At 35.8% G+C, this 20523-nt stretch overlaps 1 long non-coding RNA gene across 2 annotated transcripts in view; it reads right to left on the reverse strand.

Moving 5' to 3' along the window:
* LOC131507074 (uncharacterized) overlaps positions 1 to 20523 on the reverse strand; it is a 131131-nt gene that overhangs the window by 9140 nt on the left and 101468 nt on the right. For both annotated transcript variants that reach the window (XR_009259306.1, XR_009259305.1), the window contains one exon: positions 2682 to 2803. This is a non-coding gene — a long non-coding RNA (uncharacterized LOC131507074). The remainder of the gene's footprint in view (positions 1 to 2681; positions 2804 to 20523) is intronic.

Consider the following 20523-nt stretch of genomic DNA (forward strand, 5'->3'; position numbering starts at 1 on the left):
TCACTTCTACAGGTTGATCTCATTATTTTGCTTGGAGCCCTGTTAATAGTTACAGATAGTAGGAAATAATTAAAGGCAGTATGAAACAAAGTGAACAGATTTGATCCCAACCTCTGTCATTTAGATTAATCAGAGTGGACAATGGAGTAGCACATTTATGTGAAAGTTAGGTTTGTCCAAGAACATGTAGAACAAATTGTTGAGAGAGGCAACACTGACGTGGTTGCAAAGCAACCCCTACATGTTCTTGCTGGCTGTATCAAGAACCCAAGCCCTGGCAACTCTTTACCTGGAACATTTCAAGGCTTTGTTTATAATAAGCAATCATGAGGGATGAGGTAATATCATCCTTTGGGACAAACAGTGGGCTTACTTCCTGCTTCCTGTGAAAGAGGTGGACTGCCTAAGCTTAATGCTTCTCATCTGTGACACAGATCTGCTGCATGGGCAGTAACCATCTGTGCCTCTCCACATCATGCCTGGGGAACGTGGGTACTTGGGGAATCAATACACGTCTTATATTCATGATGTTTGCATGACATAATAAATGAGTAATAAATGATACTAAATAATAAATAAAGTCTTTTCTTTCTTACCCAGGAGTCTCATGTTTTCTGCCAGCATCCATCAGACAGTAACGGGCTTTCAAGTAGGTAACTAAATCCCAGACACAAATACATACCCTCGTGGAAATTCATAGCATACATTATTAACCTTATAGCTCTAAGAAGTCTGGTCAAGAAACCTTTCTAAATATTTTAAACCTATGTTTTCCAAAACCCGTATGTCATACTGGAACGTGCTGCTATCAGGATTCTTTTATTTATTTATTTATTTATACCTTTAAATGTTTGATACATTCTAACATTTCTTCATTATTAGACATTTTCTTTTTTGTTTCACTAATGAATATGGAATAGAGTTTAATACCCCATGCTCTCAATAACAGCCCTTCCCAACTTTCTTCTTTCTTTCATAAAATAACTTGATCTTTTGCTAGAGAACTTGTTCTTCAGATTTGCTTGTTTTACCATAGTTTATATGTTCCAAACTGTAATTCCTCTGCTATTCCCTAATAAACTCATTCTGCTGGTAAACTAACTTTAGGCTATTTTCACCTTTCAGGCTGACAGTATCAATGTACTTTTGATATTAAGGTTCATTTTAAAAATCCTTATAGTTAATTCATCCAACTTTAGCCAGCTTGACCACACATAAAATTCCTTCTCAAATTCATATTCCATTACAATTCCACAACTTTTTAAATATTCCTTCAGATTTTGTCCTTTTTCCCGTTCTGAAAAACAGCCTCACTTTAGAACAAATTACTTTTTTTCTCCCAACAAAAAAAAAAACATATCTTTATTCCTCCTACCTTCTCTTATTGAAAATATATATCCTATTTTCTTGCATATGGAGTTGTTTCCTTATTATTACTAGTAGTTTAAATTACATGGATTATAATTTTTAACCCTTAAAAATCTTAATTAAAATAGGCATTCCATTTTGTCTGATTTGAGAGCCCTTGCTTTCAAGTGCATTTCTTAAATGATCTTATCTACTTAAAATGTATCTTTAAATCTTCATTGTAATTCTCTTGAGGGCAGGCAGCAGTTGGCAAGATTCTGGCCACAAATGGAGTTCAATGTACATTTCTGTCCAGCCATATCTAACTGCAAATGAAATACACCCACATTTCTGTTTAACCATATTTTGGACCTCCCAACCTGATGATTACCAAGCCAAGTTCTCAAGACTCAAAACAAGTTCTATGTAGTAAGATCTTGCCATTTTTATATGTATCTATGCCTTACAGGACTATAGTTTTCAGACATAAAATAAGTAAGTGTACTGGAAAGTGGCACATTCAACCTTTTGGCACCCAAGGGGGCTTTTTTTTTTAAACTAAGCCTTGGGTCTTGTGGAGCCAAATTAATATCTAAGACAGATGTGTCACAGGATTGGGGATTAGTGTACCTTATGGGACAGACATTTTCTTTAGATTGGCATTCCTTAGATAGCCCATTCTGTGACCAATATAACCTAAGAGTCTTAAAGTTAGGTGGCAAGTGTTCTAACAGCTTTTCAGTGCTTGACCCAAGCCCACCAATTTTATGGCTTTTGGCTTCCAAGATTTCCATTAGCAACAGCTTTTACCTACATAAAATAGACAAACAAGCATGTGAACATTAACACACCAGCAGTAACCAAGAGGTATTACTGTGGATGTGGACTGGGCAGTAGAAGGCCTTGTCTGTACCACCAGCAATTCCCTGTATAGAACTGTGACTAGGAAAAAAAAAAAATGAACAAGCAGACTCCAACAAATGGGGACTACAGACAGGGATAAACTGCTTTGTCAGCCTTAAAACAAAACTTTATCCACCTAGGTCATCACACTAGATCCATTCTAGCTTAAGTTGTACCCAGTCTGACTTTGGACCCAGTGGGTTTCTAAATCAGAGTCTCTGGCTAGCAGTCACCAGCAGTTCTCAAAGTGAAATATGGAGAGGGATTTCATACAACTGAGGAATTACAGACTGAACCAAAGGCTAGGAACTCAGGTTATGGATAGAACCATCTGTGAGCTCAAGCTGACCTGCTAAAGCCAGGACTTGAAAGCCAATTATATCAGAAGCTCAATGCAGAGACAGTGGAGCTCAGAGCCGAAAGAAACTTACCCATGGCCCTTGGAAATGGTAAGAAATACGGAGAAACTCAAAGGGGTCGTGGAAACCATGATTTGCTCCTCCCCCATGAAGCTGTCAAAAGTTTCCTTTGGATGCCGCCACCGCCACCAACTCTGTTAAAAAAAAAAAAATTCAACTGACTAAATTTTAAAGACATTATTGGCTTTGTTCAATGGGTCATAGATTGGGCAGCATACCGTCTAGCAAATAGAAAGGGCTCCAAGTAGCTATACAAAATGGAAGACTTTTATATGCAGAATGGAGTGGGAGAAAGGAGTTACTAGCAGAGTGGACTGTTTGTGGAAAGGTCAATTTACTTCGGGGGACCGCAAGGGTCTATCAGGCAGATTACCTCACTGGTGCTAACCAGGTAATTTCAGGTTGACTAGTTTAAGTTTTCCATTCCTGGGAGATGCTGAAATTGTAATTAAGTTAAATATTAAGTCTCTGGGCTTAAATATTAAGACATGGGCTTAGCACAAGGGACCCCATTTGGGAATGTTGTCTCTTTTTTTAAACAGATTGTAATAGATTGTGTGTGTTGGCAGGGATATCAGCAAGGATTTTTCAGGGAGGAATAATAATTCATACAGATAAACAAGGAAGGTAATGAATATCAGAGAAATGAACCATTATGTGTATAAGCAGAAACTTAGACAAGCATTCTAAATGTTTTAGCAACAGTGGATACTCCAGTTTGAATTGCAAGCCAATACGAATTACAGAAATCTCAAAAGAAGTTAAATGTTAGGTTGGTTACAGGGCTCCTGGGTGGCTCAGTCGCTTGTATCCAACTTCACATCAGATCATGATCTTGCAGTTGGTGGGTTCAAGCCCAGTGTCAGGCTCTGTGCTGATAGATCAGAGCCTGGAGCCTGCTTTGGATTGTGTCTCTTTCTCTCTGCTCCTCCCCCCGCGCTCACTTGCACTCTCTCCTTCTCTCTGTCTCAAAACTAAATAAACATTACTTTTTTAAAAAAAATATTAGGTTGGTTACTTGAGTACTAGACTAAGAAACTGATCTCCAATGTTGTTCACAACTGGTATTATCTGATGGTATATGAGATAATAAGAATAATCTGTATAAGAATAAAAGCTAATTTTATCTGGTGGTAGAGGCTATAGAAAGATATTAAAACAACTGTGATTTTGGGCTTTTGAGGCTGGGAAATGTGCACTGCCATTAAAAACAATAATAATCAGGTTTTGGAAGTATATAATTTATTGTTTCAGATTTTTTCCCCAAAGTCTTTGTTAAACATACAGTGTGAAAATAGAACCCAGCTAAGTATTTTATAAAAACTTTATTATTTACTCCTTAGAATAATAGTCCTGTAAAGTAAATTCCAACTATTATTCTCAAATTATACACAAGGTACGCGAAGATTGGAGAGCTTACAAGGCTAATAATTGACAAAGTAATGATTAGCCAAGTGTTTTGAGTCTAACATCCCCATACTTAAAACACTTCTCCCAATTGTCTCCCTGGAGGATTTGGGGATATTAAAAGTTTATGTCTACACATCTTACAGTTACTCATTTTATTATTATTATTATTATTATTATTATTATTATTATTATTATTTTGTGTGTGTCTAGCCTCTCATCTAAGAGCAATATGAATTTCAATATTGGAAATTATACTTAAATACAATGACAAATATGAATCTTAGATAACTCTGCTTAGTAAGTGGGTTCTTGGTGGACAGATTTCTAGTAGTGAATTATGAGTCAAAGCTATTCTTGAGGCTTATTAACATAAATATAAGTAGAATGGAATAATAATGGAATGATAATGGAAGCCACATTTCTATAATTGAAATAATCCATATTCTGTAGTACCCTAGGTTAATTTATAAAATTAGTATGAAATGATAAATGAATAGAAAGTTACTGTGCTACCAGACAAAGTTTAATTTGCTGAGGCAGTGTTCAGTTTAGTGATTCTACTTCACATTTGCTTTTCTTTAGATTTTTTTTGTCTTTTCTGATATTTAGACTGCAAAATGAAATGATGTTGAAAATGTAATAAAAGCTCAAGTTCTTATTATAACACGCTTTTCTATGTGGCTGAATTCATCCCATTTTTTTTCCACACTATATATTTTGATTTTTTGGTTCTAGGTCTGATGATTTTTTTTCAGTTTATTTATTTATTTTGAGAAGGATAGAGAGAGGGGGAGAGAATCCCAACCAGGCTCCCTGCTGTCAGCACATAGCCCAATGTGGAGCATGACCCCCATGAACTGTGAGATCATGACCTGAGCTGAGGGCAAGAGTTGGTTGCTTAACCAACTGAGCCACCTAGGCACACTTTAATGATTTTTGTAATAGATTATATTTATGTAATTATTTGCTTTATGAATTTGGACTTTTTAAATGTAAATAATGTCAATATAGCATTAATACAATGTTTTAATCTAAATAAAATAGCTAATTTAAGATTATTTGATTTTAATCATAAACATTATTTATGCATGATCAGGTAAATACCTGTCATACTGTCAGCATACAAAAATATGCATTGAATTAAGGATACAGGTTTAAAAATGAATTTCAAGGCATTCTATGAGAAAATATTACTATTGATATTATTAATTCTATTTATTATTATAAAATATATACAAAGAATGTCAGTTCTAGAGATATCACCACCAAGCCACTAAAGTAATGTTTTCTACATCTGTACCGTGTGTAAAAACTATATTTTCTGATAAAATGTATATATTTTAAATGGATTAATTCACTTACATTTTGAAAAGTTCCATACTAAAACTTTCATAGATCTTGTATCCTAGTTTGTCTCCTTACATCCCATGAAAACTCAGTATTTTTTTAGGCAATGGAATCACTTTTAGAGAATGAGAATTTACTTGATATAAAAAATCAAAATTATCTACGATTATGTAATTTTCATAGAATTTATATTCAGCATTAAACTTCAGTGAGATTTATTCTGAATCCAAATGTACATGAGAAATTTGAGTAGACAACATGCAAAACAAATAGAATTTAATTGAATATAAGGCATTAATTGAATTTTATGAACATTTGAAAAATTCATGTGTGATAAACTTCTAATGTGCTTTTTAAGTTGTTTTTAATTTTCATTCTCTTTTGAAAGTCTTTTATTGTGTAGGAGTTGAGTCAGGCCACCCCAAGATGTGCCATGTGGGCATGACGATTATTCTCAGTTGAAGGTAATTGAGAACCGATGGGCACAAGAAAAACGTTTGATCCTCCCTTAACTTCTATTCAGATAGAATAATCTGAATTGGAGGTCTCTCCAGAATAAGGGTTATTAACAGAGATACATTTTAGCTGAGTGACCTATAGGTATGGCAGGGCAAACATCGATCACAAAACACCTGCTCTTATTGTTGCCTCCCCCTGGCCCAACCCCGGGATGTCCCTGAGGCTGTTAGTCTCATCACAAGAAAGAGTTAAAGGATGGACCAGACACAGTGGCTGAGTGGTACAAATGGGAAAGTTATTAAAGGGAGAGTACACTCTCGAGATGTGAGAGTGGGCGAGCTCAAGGGGAGAGCTGAGATCAGTGTTTGGTTCTCTTTTATTGACCAAACAAGTTAACACTTGTTAACTAGGGGGTGGAATATTTATTATTTGGGGAGGGGAGTTTTTTGGGATCAGGGTTTTCTGTCTTGACTCCTTTACTTGGTCAGGGTCTCCAGGCTTCTTTGTCTTGGCCTGTCTGGTTTGATATGACTTCTTGTGACTTTGTTTTTGGAGTGCTGCCTTGACAGGTCTTTAACTTTCCCCAATAAGGGGCTATGAATCCCCCTGTGCTGGCCTCCAGGCATCCTATTAAAGCTTAACTAACTGTCTACTCTAACATTATTGCCCTATGAATTGCATTCCTTTCTTCTGAAGTCCTAGACTCCCGACTCCCTTCTCTTTACTTTAGGAAGACATATATATTTCATTTTGCTTGTCTTTGGAATTTCTATTTCTATATGAATTCCTCATACAAATGCTATTAAATTTGATTTTCTCCTGTTAATCTCTTTCATGTCAATTTGATTCCTGGTCCAGCTAAAAGGACCTTTGAGGAGATAGGAATTCTTGCTCTCCAATAACAGCTACAACTTCAGCTCAAAATTCAGACAAATCAGCTCGTCTTATAAGAAAAAGAAGTTGTAAGATTTACTAAATATTCTGTGACCTTTTTACTACAAAGTAAATGTACTCTGACCAAAAATACTGTAGAAGAATAGTGCAAATCTTCACCTTAAATATTAGATACATCAGTGAAGGTTCCTGGGTTCATTAATTCAACCAACACTTAGAAGTTCATAAATAGGAAAGTCATACTTCTTGTACTTAAAAATTTTCCATATTCATGCAGCAAAATATGCTCTTAATGATATATAATTTAATTGGTGCAACTATAGATGTATGCTTAAAGTGCTATAGGAGCACAAAGGACCAAGTTGATTAACTTTAATTAATGGGGACCAGAAAAGGACAATTCAGTAAGCTTTACGGAGAGGGCAGGTGTGGACAACACAGTTAGAGATCAAAATATGCAACACTCCATATTACAGGAGTGTTTACATTTACAGGGGTGAGACACAAAGTAAGCAATTTAAATTAGTAAGTTATACTAGAAGGAGTATATAGTAAGTATACTAGAAGGAGATCAGAGTGTATAGGAAGTAGAGGGGGTTTACATCTATAAAGAGAGTGATCAGAGACAACATCACAGAAAAACATATTTGGGGGAAAATAGAAGGAGTTGATGGAGAGAGAAATGCAGATGTTTGGGAGATGAACATTACCGACAGAAGTAAAGTGGTGAATGTGAACGGCTTTAAAATTCAGGAGTGACTGGCATATGAAAGTAACCGCAAGGATGTCAGTGTGTGGGTAGAGTAGCATGAATAAAGGGGCCAGCTACGAAATAAAGCCAAATTGGTCAAATTGACAGAATGAGGAATCTCAGGGGTGAGAACTGGTAAACTATGTCAATTAACTTTCCCTCAGGCAAATCTATCATTGACTTTTTCTGTTAAATACTTGTGCTACTTATTCTTCAATTTCCTTAAAAATTTCTCCCTTGCATTTGGTGATAAATCAATATAGGTGGTAGATATTTGGGGTTAGACTTGTTTGTTCTTCCATTTTCTCTGTGGTTCTTATACAGATAGGTCCTCTGATGAGGTGCAGGCATTCTTTCTTTCTCTTGATTCTCCAAAGCAATCAACTTGGAAAAGACCTGCTGTGCAATTTAGTGATTTTTTTTTTTAGTTTAAGAAAAGCACCCCAACTGAAAGAAATTGATGCATTACTTTTCTTTATAGTGTATAATGACACAGGCTTAATTAGATATATAGAATCAATGCAAATAATACACCAGAAGAATAAGCCATTGTTATGTGTAAAATAATATTCTTCATGGAGAGTTCAATTAAAGAAATACACCAGGCTATAAAGAATTAGACAAACCAAAAATAAAGGTCTAAAAAATTTAGTAAAGGAGAACTCATCTTGCAATATCCCCATACTTCAGTAAAAAGGAAGATAAATTTGATAAAGATGGCTGACCACTAAATAGATTCCTACAAAATCTTAGCCATTAATTCCAATAATTCCTAACTCCGTGTTGGGAAGCAAATTTTGCCATCCCAAAATATGCCTCTTTGGTATATGATTATTCTAATTTTTTTTTTTAACGTTTATTTACTTTTGAGACAGAGAGAGACAGAGCATGAACGGGGGAGGGGCAGAGAGAGAGGGAGACACAGAATCGGAAGCAGGCTCCAGGCTCCGAGCCATCAGCCCAGAGCCCGACGCGGGGCTCGAACTCATGGACCGCGAGATGGTGACCTGAGCTGAAGTCGGACGCTTAACCAACTGAGCCACCCAGGCACCCCCTATGATTATTCTAAAAACCTGCACACACAAGAGAATCTCTGAAAACCAAGTTGAAATTACCCTTTCATAAGAGACATTTACACATATGAGGGAAGTCTCCCATTGTAAGGGTGCCTCCCTCAGTACTCTAAAAGGAAGATATGTCTAAATCTCTAGAAACTGTTATCAGTACGGAAGCCATGAACTTAAATCTATATAACAACCTTACTCTTTTACTGTGCTTTTCCTGGCAACTCTCATAACTGACTCCCAAAGCCTTTTGTCTTCAGCTGGAGATGGTATTTAAGGTAATGGCTTCAGCCATTTCAGAGAGTTACTCAGGTTTTCTGATCTCTCTATGAATATCAGAAGTATACATATCATTAAATTTTATATTTTTTCCCTCTTATTCTGTCTCATGTCAATTTGATTCTTAGACCAGCTAGAAGAATCTTGAAGGGCAGAGGAACACTTGGAAGACAGTTTTTGTTTGTTTGTTTTAAACTAAACATTCTCTTGCCATATAACCCAGTAATCACATACTCGCTGGCATTTACCTAAAGGAGCTGAAAATTGGATGTCCACAAAAAACAAAAACCTGCGCATGGATGTTTAGGTCAGTTGTATTCATAACTGCAAAAACTTGGAAGCAACTAAGATGTTCTTTAGTAAAATGGATAATCCAACTGTGATATATTTAGACAACAGAATATTGTCACTAAAAAGAAATGAGCTATCAAGCCATAAAAAGACATGGAGGAAACTTAAGTACGTATGATTAAGTGAAAGAAGCCAATCTGAAAAGGCTACATACTCTGTGATTCCAACCATATGATATTAGAAAAGGCAAAACTGTGGAGACAATAAAAAAAAACATACTATATGATACCATCATGGTTGGAGATGTCATTATACATTTGTCCATACCCATAAATTGCACGACACCAAGAGTGAACCCTAAAGTAAACTATGGATTTTGGATGATTATGATATGTCAGTGGAGGTTCACTGATTGTAAGAAACAACCACCTGGTGTGGGAGGTTGATAGCAGGGGAAATTGTAGATATGTAGTGACAGGGGTATATGAGAACTCCCTGTATTTTCCAATCAATTGTGATGTGAACCTGAAAATGTGCTAAAAATTAAAATATACAAAAAGCAACAACAACAAAACACTGGATAACCTACTATGTTAACCTAACTTACTATGTTAACTTACGATGTAACCTACTATTCTTAAATTATTACGTTAAGATGGCCCAAAATTTTCCCACTATTCTTACTAAAAATTAAGTGACACCTTTGAACAAATACAGAATCTCTCCCTTTAAACTTATATGTGCAGACTATGAATTCGGGTCTGAGACCACATCCTGTGCCTGATTTAACTGAATCCTTTCATAATCATGCTCAATATTTTAAAATGGTTTTTCCTTAGAAACCCTGAGACATAAAGTCATAACAACCTGAAAGGACACATGGAGAGAATTCTGCCATGCCTACTGACCAGGAGATCTGACTGCATAAAAGTGTTCTGCAGTAAAGATAAGATGAGCTGTCACCACAGTAAGACAGACCTTTTCAAGTGCTGATAATCACCCACATAGCTATTTTTTTTTCACTTTTAAAAAATTTTGGATGTTCAGTCCAAAGTAAAAAACAAACCAAAACAAAAAAGCAGCTGGATTAATACTACTCATAAGAAGTTAGTTCCTCAGGAATACTGGACTATGGTTCCAAAAAGGACTTAAAAGCTTAAGTTTTCTAATGTAACTGATATTGGTTCTGAACTCAACTGAAGAGAGGTACTCTCACAAATTTATTCCTATTCTTACACACTACCTTGCTGTTCTAATCACAGTAGGGTTATTTCAATTACAATAAGAATCACATTTTACTAGAAAACAAACATGTCATTTGTTATTGAGGGGAGGCATAATATGTGACCCTTAGCACAGGATTATTTGGAGTTGAAGGCAATCAAGGCCTAGCAGACTCACTATGATTTTGTTTTTGTTTTTGTTTTTGTTTTTTTAGAGAGCTCTCCTAACTCTTTAAAAGAATTAGATAGGGGGTCTGTATCAGGAAGAGAGCTACTATCAGGTAACATTTTACATCAGAAAGACTTATCTGCATGGCATGGCAAACATTTATTTACCAAATATTTGCTTTTCCAGTCTTCCAATAGGTACCCCATAATAAAACCTTGATACTAGATGATGGCCATGGTGTCTTGTGTCTTGTTTCACATATGGCAAAAAATATTTGGGAAGATAAAACAATTACTAAAGGGACTAAATTATTACATAAATGTGATGGTGCTTATGTGATGACAGAAACTCAGAAAAAAAGTATTGACCCTTACAAGGAAAACTCAATTAAAATTTTAGATTATCAGGGCCCAAAGTCTTCATAAGGAACTACCAGATAATACTTAAACATTTTAAAAATGCAAGCGAAAAAGGCAACAATTTGTAAAATTAACATATGGCCAAGAAAAATCTTTGTGGATTGTTAATCTAGAATCTAATTCAACTGTTTACCATTGGTATGATATATTCAAAGGTTATTCTCCCAAATTAAATAATCTAATAACTTTTAAACAGTTTTATTGAGATATAGTTGATATACAAAGAATTTCATATATTTAATGTGTAGAAATCGATTAGTTTGGATTTATACAAACGCCCATGATCCATCACCACCATCAAGGCTCTAGAGATCTGTTGTACAAAGCTGTTAACAATACAGTATAGGTACTTCAAGACTTGTTAAGAGGATACAGTTTATGTTAAACATTCCTACAACAACAAAAACAAAAACAAAGGTAAACCAGGGAAATTTTAGAGGTGTTGGATATGTACTGAATTTATTAGAAATTTAGTATTTTTGGGGGCGCCTGGGTGGCTCAGTCAGTTGAGTGTCCAACTTTGTCTCAGGTCATGATCTCACAGCTTGTGAGTTCAAGCTCTGCGTCAGGCTCTGTGCTGACAGCACAGAGCCTGGAGCCGCTTCTGATTCTGTGTCTCTTTCTCTGCCCCTAACACACTCACATTCTGTCTCTGTCTCTCTCAAAAATAAATAAACATTATTATTTTTTTTAGTAATTTTGTTATTCTATCTTAATTTTGATAATTGCTTTGCTTTGTATTCTCTATACACTTGGTGTGATTAGGTTTTGGGGTGATGGGGGGGGGTGTCTAGAGCCTATGGACAAGAAAGAATTCTTGAAGACATCTTTAGTTCAAAATGGTGATTTTATTAAAGCATGGCACAGGACCTGAAGGCAGGAAGAGTTGTATTGGGATTGTGATGGGTAACTGATTATATATCCTCAGGTTGGGAGGAGATTAGGGATAGAGTGAGTCTCTAAGGAATTTTGGAGGCAAGGTTTCCAGGACCTTGAGAGGTTGGGTGTTGTTAGGAAAACGCCATTTAGTAAAATTTCAGTTATGACACCCGTCAGATGTATATCAGGGGGCCATAAGCTTGGAGTATGATTGCCAGCATATATCTTGGGTCAGTTGAGATAAAGGAAGTTTCCAAAGGAATTTTTATGTTAAAATAGACTTACAGGATCCTGGGGGTTGGGCTAATGTTAAGCTAAGATTCCCTTTTGCTCCTAGTAAGTGTCATCATCATAAAGGCAGCTGAGCTCTTAGAGGGAGGTCACTTTGCAGGTTTAAAGAGCCTGTCAATGGGCTGTAGGAGGTAAGGGAATTTAATTTTTTTTGCCTTAGTTTCCCACATTACCATGGCAGGCACTTCTTTTGTTCTTGGGTAGTCAGTGTCTGAGTAATATCACACATATCCCACCTGGAGGGAGGGGTTGCTGTTAGCCTGTACTTTTCCCTCAGCTTGCCTATTTTCCCTCATCAGATGGATATTTACAGGGCTGCAATTTGCTCAGAGAAAAGTAGAAACAGAAATGGAGATAACTAGAAACATTATAATGTTACTATTTTATAGTAACAGGGAAGAGATTATAGAGCAAATACAAATTAAAAATAAGAGACTAATTCCCCCTGTTGAATATAAGAAAACTCTCCTCCTTTTTCTTAGCGGATTTACTTAAAAAAAAAAAAAACTGATTAAGTTCTTTTTCTCTCTTTGAAATGTATATAACCTGTTTTTAAAACTGAATAAGCCTCTTATCAGCTTCAGGAGCCAAGACTGTCTTTCTCAAAGACCTGGGAACTGTCCCTTTGAAATGTAACCATCAAGGAAGATGGCACCAGTTTCTGTAAGAGGGTACAAGCTTCACTTCAGAGGGCTCTTCCTCCAAGTTGCAAAACTGCTTCTCATAAAGATATGACAGGTTCTTTTCCTGTGGTTAAAACCAATTAGCTAACACAGATGGTTACCCCAATTTAAGGTGAACTGTGTGTGACAAATGATGCTGTGAGGTTATTTGAGGACTAATTATTGTTTATCTTGGGAACATGTATGTATGTGATGGGTTGTATCTTCACTTGGTTACATAAAAGGGTAAGATTTCTTTCTGCTCTTGCAATCTTTTAGTGGATGTGCATTGCAGTCTAGTTTAGGGATTATTCAATAATAACAATGTTTTCTTTTCTCCTAGGAAAAGAAAGAAATTCCTTTTGCAAGGAAGGGAGGGGATTTTGTTTTTAATTATATTTCCCTAATAGTTGCCCAGTAAGCAACTGTATATAAAAGTTTGGAGTCAGGGAAGTGATCCAGGCTGGATACATAAAATAGGGTAGTGCCATTCTGTAAATGCTATGTAAAGCTAGGAGATAGGCTGAGATCACTAAAGGAGTGAATAGAAACAAGCTTGAGAAGATATCAAATCCTAGTAATGGGCCACTCTACTGCCAAAAAGAGAATCCAGAAAAGTAAACAGAAAGAACAGACCATGAAGTGGGGAGACAGAGTAGTATAGGGTCTTAGAGGCCAGCTGAAGAAAGTATTTATAGGTCTGTGGTGTATTAAATTGTGTAAAATGCTGCCATTAAAGCAAGAAAATGCAGAAAATGCAATATTAGATATAACTACTTGAAACCATTAGTAATCTTATTTATTTATTTATTTTTTATTTTATTATTTTTTAAAATTTATTTTGACACAAAGTGTGAGAGAGAGAACATGTGAGTGGGGAGGGACAAAGAAAGAGGTAGAGAGAGAATCCCAAGCAGGCTCCATACTGTCAGTGCAGAACCCAGTGTGGGGCTCAAACGCACGAACCATGAAATCATGACCTGAGCCAAAATCAAGAGTCAGACACTTAACCTTCTAAGCCATGTAGGCACCCCAAAACCACCAGTAATCTTAACACAGTTGTTTCGAGAAAGAGGGAAGGTTAAAACCCCACTAAAGTAGATTTAATAGAGTTGTTTCAGGTATAAAGATTGGTATGCTGGAGGTGGCTCTCAAAAAAACAAAAAACAAAACCCAACAAACAAACAAACAAACAAAAAAAAAAAAAACAAATGTGAGGAAGTCAAGTGAGTACAAACACCATGTTGGATAGTTTGAAATCAGCCCTAGTGGGAGTACATATTTACACCATGAATTTCAGAAAAATACTTCAAATCAGGGTTTTGTTCTCCAAAAAGCTGGTTGTTAAATATTCACCAGCATACCACTGAATGAAAATCATATGGGAGTGAGTTTTAAAGATCGAAAGAAAAGGCAGTAAGTAAAAATAATGTCTTCAAGAAGTTTTTGTCTAAAAAAGAAGCAAAATACATGCATACATACATACATACATATACATACATACATACATACATACATACATACATACATACATTGGGCAGAGGCTAAACAAAAAAAGTGTGCTGGTAAAGAAAGATGTGTTTTATTGTTTGGTGTGTTAGTTTTGTTTTGTTTATTATCTAGAAGTAAAAGCCACAGGAAGCAGATTAAATGCTTCAGTCAAGGGGAGACAACTGATGACATACAAGAGGAAAGGGAGAAAATGGGGCTGTAGGCAGAAGACGGGATCTAGTGTGCTAACAATGGGGTTGACATAGCCCCTGGAACTACCAACCATAATGGGGAGGAGGACAGAGCATCTGGGTACACCTGTAGACAGATAATAGTGATGGAGGTTCTCTGTGAATTGCTTTCTTTCTTCAAGAGACATTAAAGTTTGAATATATATGCCTTGTATGATTTCATTCTTTCACACAAGATCTTCAGAGGGAAAAAAAAAAAAGTTCACAGTCTAATTACCTGAACATATATGTTAAAATACAGCACATTCGATTCTTCACCCACTGTGTTAGGTTTATATATTTAAGTAGGACTACAAATTGTGTCACTTCTTTAAACAATCTATAAAATGATTAAACTGAAAGAGCCATTTCATACAACTTTTATACAGAGTTCAAAAGTTCTCTGCCTACCTAACTCACACCAAAAATAACAACACCAGCTATGAATTTTCTTACTCAGCCTATAAATGGTCATCCCAATGAATATCTGCTATAGTCTATTAGATGACAGCCTGTATAATGTAGGGGTTCAGACTAGTTGACCCAAGATATGTCATTTTGGCATGCAGAGCATTTTGAGCTGAAAACAATTAAGGTTCAAAAGATTCAGGAAGAAACTTTAACTTTCTCCCTAAATATCAAAAGCATTTGGGTGGAGGACCTGCTCCAGGAAGGGAATTATCACCACAGGTAACTACAGAATAATATGAATTAAAGGTGGCAGGACAGGGAGGAATTTAGCAAATTCCGGTTGTTAAAAACCAAACATTTACTTGTCATCTTCCTGTAAATTGTCTTCTTTCCCTTTGAAGTCCCAGACCCCAACTTGTTTCTCCTCAGTTCACATACTCCATTTTGCTTTGCAGTATTTCATGTTTATGTGTATTCCCCATATGTACATACTTACATCTGATTTTCTCCTGTTATCTGTCTTAATTTAATTCTTAGACTAGCCAGAAGAATCTTGAAGGATACAGAACAATTTTTTTCTCCCCAAAATAAAAAAAAAAAACATTATATTTGCTAACATATTCTGTGGACAAATAACTGATATCAACCTTACTGCCAATTGAGAGCAAAAGAAAATCCAATTTTTCAGTTCTCGTGTGTAGAAAAGCAAAATTTGCCAACCTAAATTTGTCTCTTTGACGTGCAAATTATTTTGGGCTGATTATTTTTAAGAAACAGAAGGCTCAGAAAGAACCTTTGACATTCCCCCCACCCAACCTGCCTAAAAGAATTTACATAGGGAACCTGCTTCAGGAAGGAAGCTATCATCATAGATAAGATCCACAGCATAATATGAATTATGTATGGTATTGGGGAGGACCCTATCAGTCTGTTTCTTAAAATTCCTATGTCCCATTGTTTCTGTATGGTGCAGAAAACATCTGTTTACCAAACATGTACTCTCTTTGATCTTCCTGTGAATTGTCTTCCTTCCCCTCTGAAGTCCCAGACCCCTACACCTTTCCCCTTAGCTCTAGATGGCATATAAGCTTCAATTGCCTGATTGCCTGTGGGCCTCATGTTCTTATGGACCCCCTGTACGAGTGTAATTAAATCTTATTATCTCCTTTTAAGCTGCCTCGTGTCAATTTAGTTCTTAAGATGAGCCAAAAGAACCTTAAAGGATATATTAAATGGTTCCTCCCCAACTACAGCATGTCTTTTTTCAAGACTATGTATACAATATATAAAATTTATATACATGCATATAAGATACACATATATATGGTTACTTACATGAATGGAGTTACTTATTTTATTAAATAAGCTACATAATTAATATGGCCTTTGAAATAATGAGCTATTTTCTTCTCAGAATATATAATGCATGAAGATGGAACATTTTTAAGATGGAACACACACATTTTAATATGTGTGTGTACACACAAATTGTTTTGTTTCTTGCAAAAGAAATCTAAACACAAATTTAAAATGTTCTTACATCTTCGTGTCCATTCAGTACATCTGACAAGCCAGAACGGGAAGATTTAAACTGCTATTATTGTCACCAACTATCCACATGCTTTAATAATATCCTATTCAACTGACAGAGTGACAAGCCCAGCATCTTTATCTTATCCTTATAATTTAATTTGCAAACAGCTAGCTCAACTCCCTTACCCTCCAGGCCCAGTGTCAGCCTTATTGAATGAAAATTCAATTCTCACTAAAGGCCCTCCAGGGTAATTACTGGTCTATGGTGGACAGTTCTGCATTAAGAACTCTAGGTGAAATCCAAACAATGTGTCTTTATAGTGATAAAAATCCTATCTCCCTAGCTTTACACTTCACTCCTCTAGCAAAACAACCTAATGATTTGTTTACTTTCTATACTTTTAGGGCAGGCACAAGGAATCAGTTTTTGTTTTTGTTTTTGTTTCCAAATGATCCTTAGTCCTTTCTCCTGTTCACTTTCTCAAGCATATTTCAATTTTAGAATTTTTCCTTTGTTTAAAAATGTGTAATTATAGTTATATTGATATTTATTTGGAATTTCAAGGTACAAAATAAATTTCCTAAAGTTCTTAAATAGAGCTGAGTGGATTTTTTTAAAGAAAATTTTTACTCAAAAAGCAACTAACTAATAACTGCAGGAAAAAGACAGACTTGAGATTAATAATAAGAAGCATTTGATTGATAAAATGCTTTGAGAAAATGAGTAAGCCACAAGTTGATGTTTTATGATCAAAGGTGAAAAAGATTTTGTTTGTGTCTCATAGTACAGATATCTCTGAATCTGAAAGTCAATTTCAAGATTGTCATTTAAAAAAAGGGGGGGGGGGGAATAAACCTCCTTGGTATTTATCTAAATAAAATAATAAAAGAGATTCTGTCCAAGAACTCTGTGGCAAACTCATTACTCATTTCCCCATTAGTTATTTAGTCATTGTCTACCTGAAAAACTAAACAATCAAAAGAGAACCACAAAATCACTTTGAACTCATGAAAATAAAAAGATGCTAATATTAAAGAAAAAAAGATACAAGCTAGAACCTTTTCTTTTCTGTCATTCACAATTACATTTCTCTCTATCCATCCCCAAAAGATGAGAGATGGGGTTTTGGATTTTCTGAATTAATCAGTCCTAGGTATTGTTTATTGCTATTATTCATACAACTGATAATATATATAAAAAAAACCCTTCACGTTATTCTAACAAAATAGCTGGATAGAACATTTATTGCAAAGATTTAAAGAGAGAGAATAAGAAAGTATGAGGGTACTTACATTTTTTTTTTTTTTTACTAAATTAGGACATGAAACAAAAATCTTCTCTGACATGTCTTTGAAATTGATAACATTAATAAATCTTCAGCAGAAGGTAGAGAGAATGTGTGGGAGAGGAGAGATGAATAGTGAGTTTATTTATTCAAAAAGGACAAAATAACAGCAACCATTTCCTGAGAAGTGTGTAATGCCATAAAGATAAAAACCTAATTCAATCATTCAATTGTTCAGTCAACCAATTTTTTTTTTAATTTTTTTTAACGCTTGTTTATTTTTGAGACAGAGAGAGACAGAGCATGAACAGGGGAGGGGCAGAGAGAGAAGGAGACACAGAATGTGAAACAGGCTCCAGGCTCCAAGCCGTCAGCACAGAGCCCAACGCGGGGCTCGAACTCAGACCGCGAGATCATGACCTGAGCCGAAGTCAGATGCTTAACCGACCGAGCCACCCAGGCGCCCCTCAGTCAATCAATTTTTATTTAGTATATATATATATATATATATATATATATATATATATATATATATATTTATTTATTTGTCAGGCATCCTGCTAGGTATTAGGGATAATGGAATGAATAAGAAAATACGCTAGCTCCACATTAAGGGGATATAAGTCAGCATAAATAATGGATGTATAAAAAGTTCTCAATTAACTTTCAATAAGTATTACAAAATGTGAAGGATACATCCTGGTGCCAGTGGAGAGATTCCCTCTATAGGCCTCAGACATTCCATCTGTCCCAAAAGGTGTCCACAGATATCCTGTGCCTCATCTGGACTCCAAGGCTTTGTCCTTGAGCATCCATTTCATCTGCACACCCACACCACTGGTTGCCTGCATTTTGGAGGTCTGCCGTCTATTTGCCCAAAGATTGTAGAACAGCTCCTGGTCTGACCAAACAGAGAATTTCTTACTATCTTCTGGGCTGAACTACGCCTTTTCCTATGAGATCTTAACCTCTTCCAAGTTTGTCCTGCTTTGAGTATTCTTTCTTAATCCTACGGTATGATACAAAGTTTCCTTATGGGGCACTCTATTACTTTTACACTCTTACATTTCGTACTTAATCTTTTATGATAGTTTATAACTCTTTACACTGAAAGTTCCATTTAAGCTGCTGTGTAGTTATCTTGTGATCAGATGCAGACCAATGCTGGTATGTACTTGATAGAAATCTAAAAGTTCACACACCTGGTAAATAATAAAAGTGGGATTTGAACAGAAATGCAATTCCCAAATCCATTAAGAGAGGGAATAAATTGAAAAAAGAGAGATAAAGACATTGAAGTATCGGGGCGCCTGGGTGGCGCAGTCGGTTAAGCGTCCGACTTCAGCCAGGTCACGATCTCGCGGTCCGTGAGTTTGAGCCCCGCGTCAGGCTCTGGGCTGATGGCTCGGAGCCTGGAGCCTGTTTCCGATTCTGTGTCTCCCTCTCTCTCTGCCCCTCCCCCGTTCATGCTCTGTCTCTCTCTGTCCCAAAAATAAATAAAAAACGTTGAAAAAAAAAAAAAAAGACATTGAAGTATAACAAAAGTAATATACCTCAAAAGAAAATGATTCAGAAAATTAACAGTACTTAGTTATATTAAATAATAAGGCGGGGGAGGCTGGGGAAAGTCAAGAGAGGAAAGTGGTTACAAAAAGTGCCTCTGGTTACCACATAGGCCTATTCTGCAAAAAAATGCAGAAGGTTCAGTGGCCTTTAAAAAGTTAACTTCAGGGAAATACTGAGGCATAATGGAGGAACTCTTTGGCAGAACTGCCTAAGGTGAGGGAGGCAGTCAGTATGAGAAGACTGACAAAAACCCTCACAAAAAGCAGCAGCAATAAAAAGAGAACAGCAAAGCACAATGATGGACCCAAAAGAAGCCAATAGTGAGGCATCATGATGGTGTGGAGGACACGCAAGAGACGAGAGTCTGAAAACTTGTATATAGATATTGACACTTTTTTTTTTTTTTTTTTTTTTCCTGCTGGGTTACCTGCTGGAGCATGTACTTAATCTCTTTATGATTCAGTTTTCATGTCTGCATAATGAGAATGATAATATTTCACCTTCACTGTTGGTGTGTGTATTAAGCGAAAGATTGACCATAAATCGCTTGGCATAGGCCCAGGCCCAAATAAATAACCAACCTTTATGAAACGTTCTCATTAGTAGTAAAATAGGTAAATAAATTAATAAGAACCCACTCTTGAACACTTGACAATTGATGTTATGAGTAGTAATGTTCCAAGCATTAGAGTAGAATATATTAGGATAATTACTTGTTTTCTTTAATTAAAACAGAAAAAGGATGTCAGTTAGTTGCTACACTTCCTTTAATATTGTACATATTTTATATCTTGTATTGTTACACTGAGTATTTTTAAATAAAATGATTATAGCAAATATTTATGTTTGTGCTAGAAATAGTAACTTTTTTAAGATGCCATTTCCCTTTTACTTTTTACTTATGCTGTTATTTTTTTAATCTGATAGCATGACAAAATAGACAGGGTCCAGGTTTTCTAATGGGCAAATGTGACTTCCCCACTGCGTGACCCTGGGAACTTTTCTAGCCCTTTTATGAGTTTCTGGGAATAATATAAATCTGCTCATAAGATTATTGTGATAGTAAAGGTACAGGATAATCACATAATCCCAGTAAAAGGTTTCATCTTTTATTAAGAACTACAAATCAAACCAAAACTGAGGAAACTGATTTCTAGATACTGTATATTCTAGGTTCAGAGAACCACCAAATCTGGGGC

Source organism: Neofelis nebulosa, chromosome 3, assembly GCF_028018385.1.
Source record: "Neofelis nebulosa isolate mNeoNeb1 chromosome 3, mNeoNeb1.pri, whole genome shotgun sequence".
Lineage (NCBI taxonomy): Eukaryota > Metazoa > Chordata > Mammalia > Carnivora > Felidae > Neofelis > Neofelis nebulosa.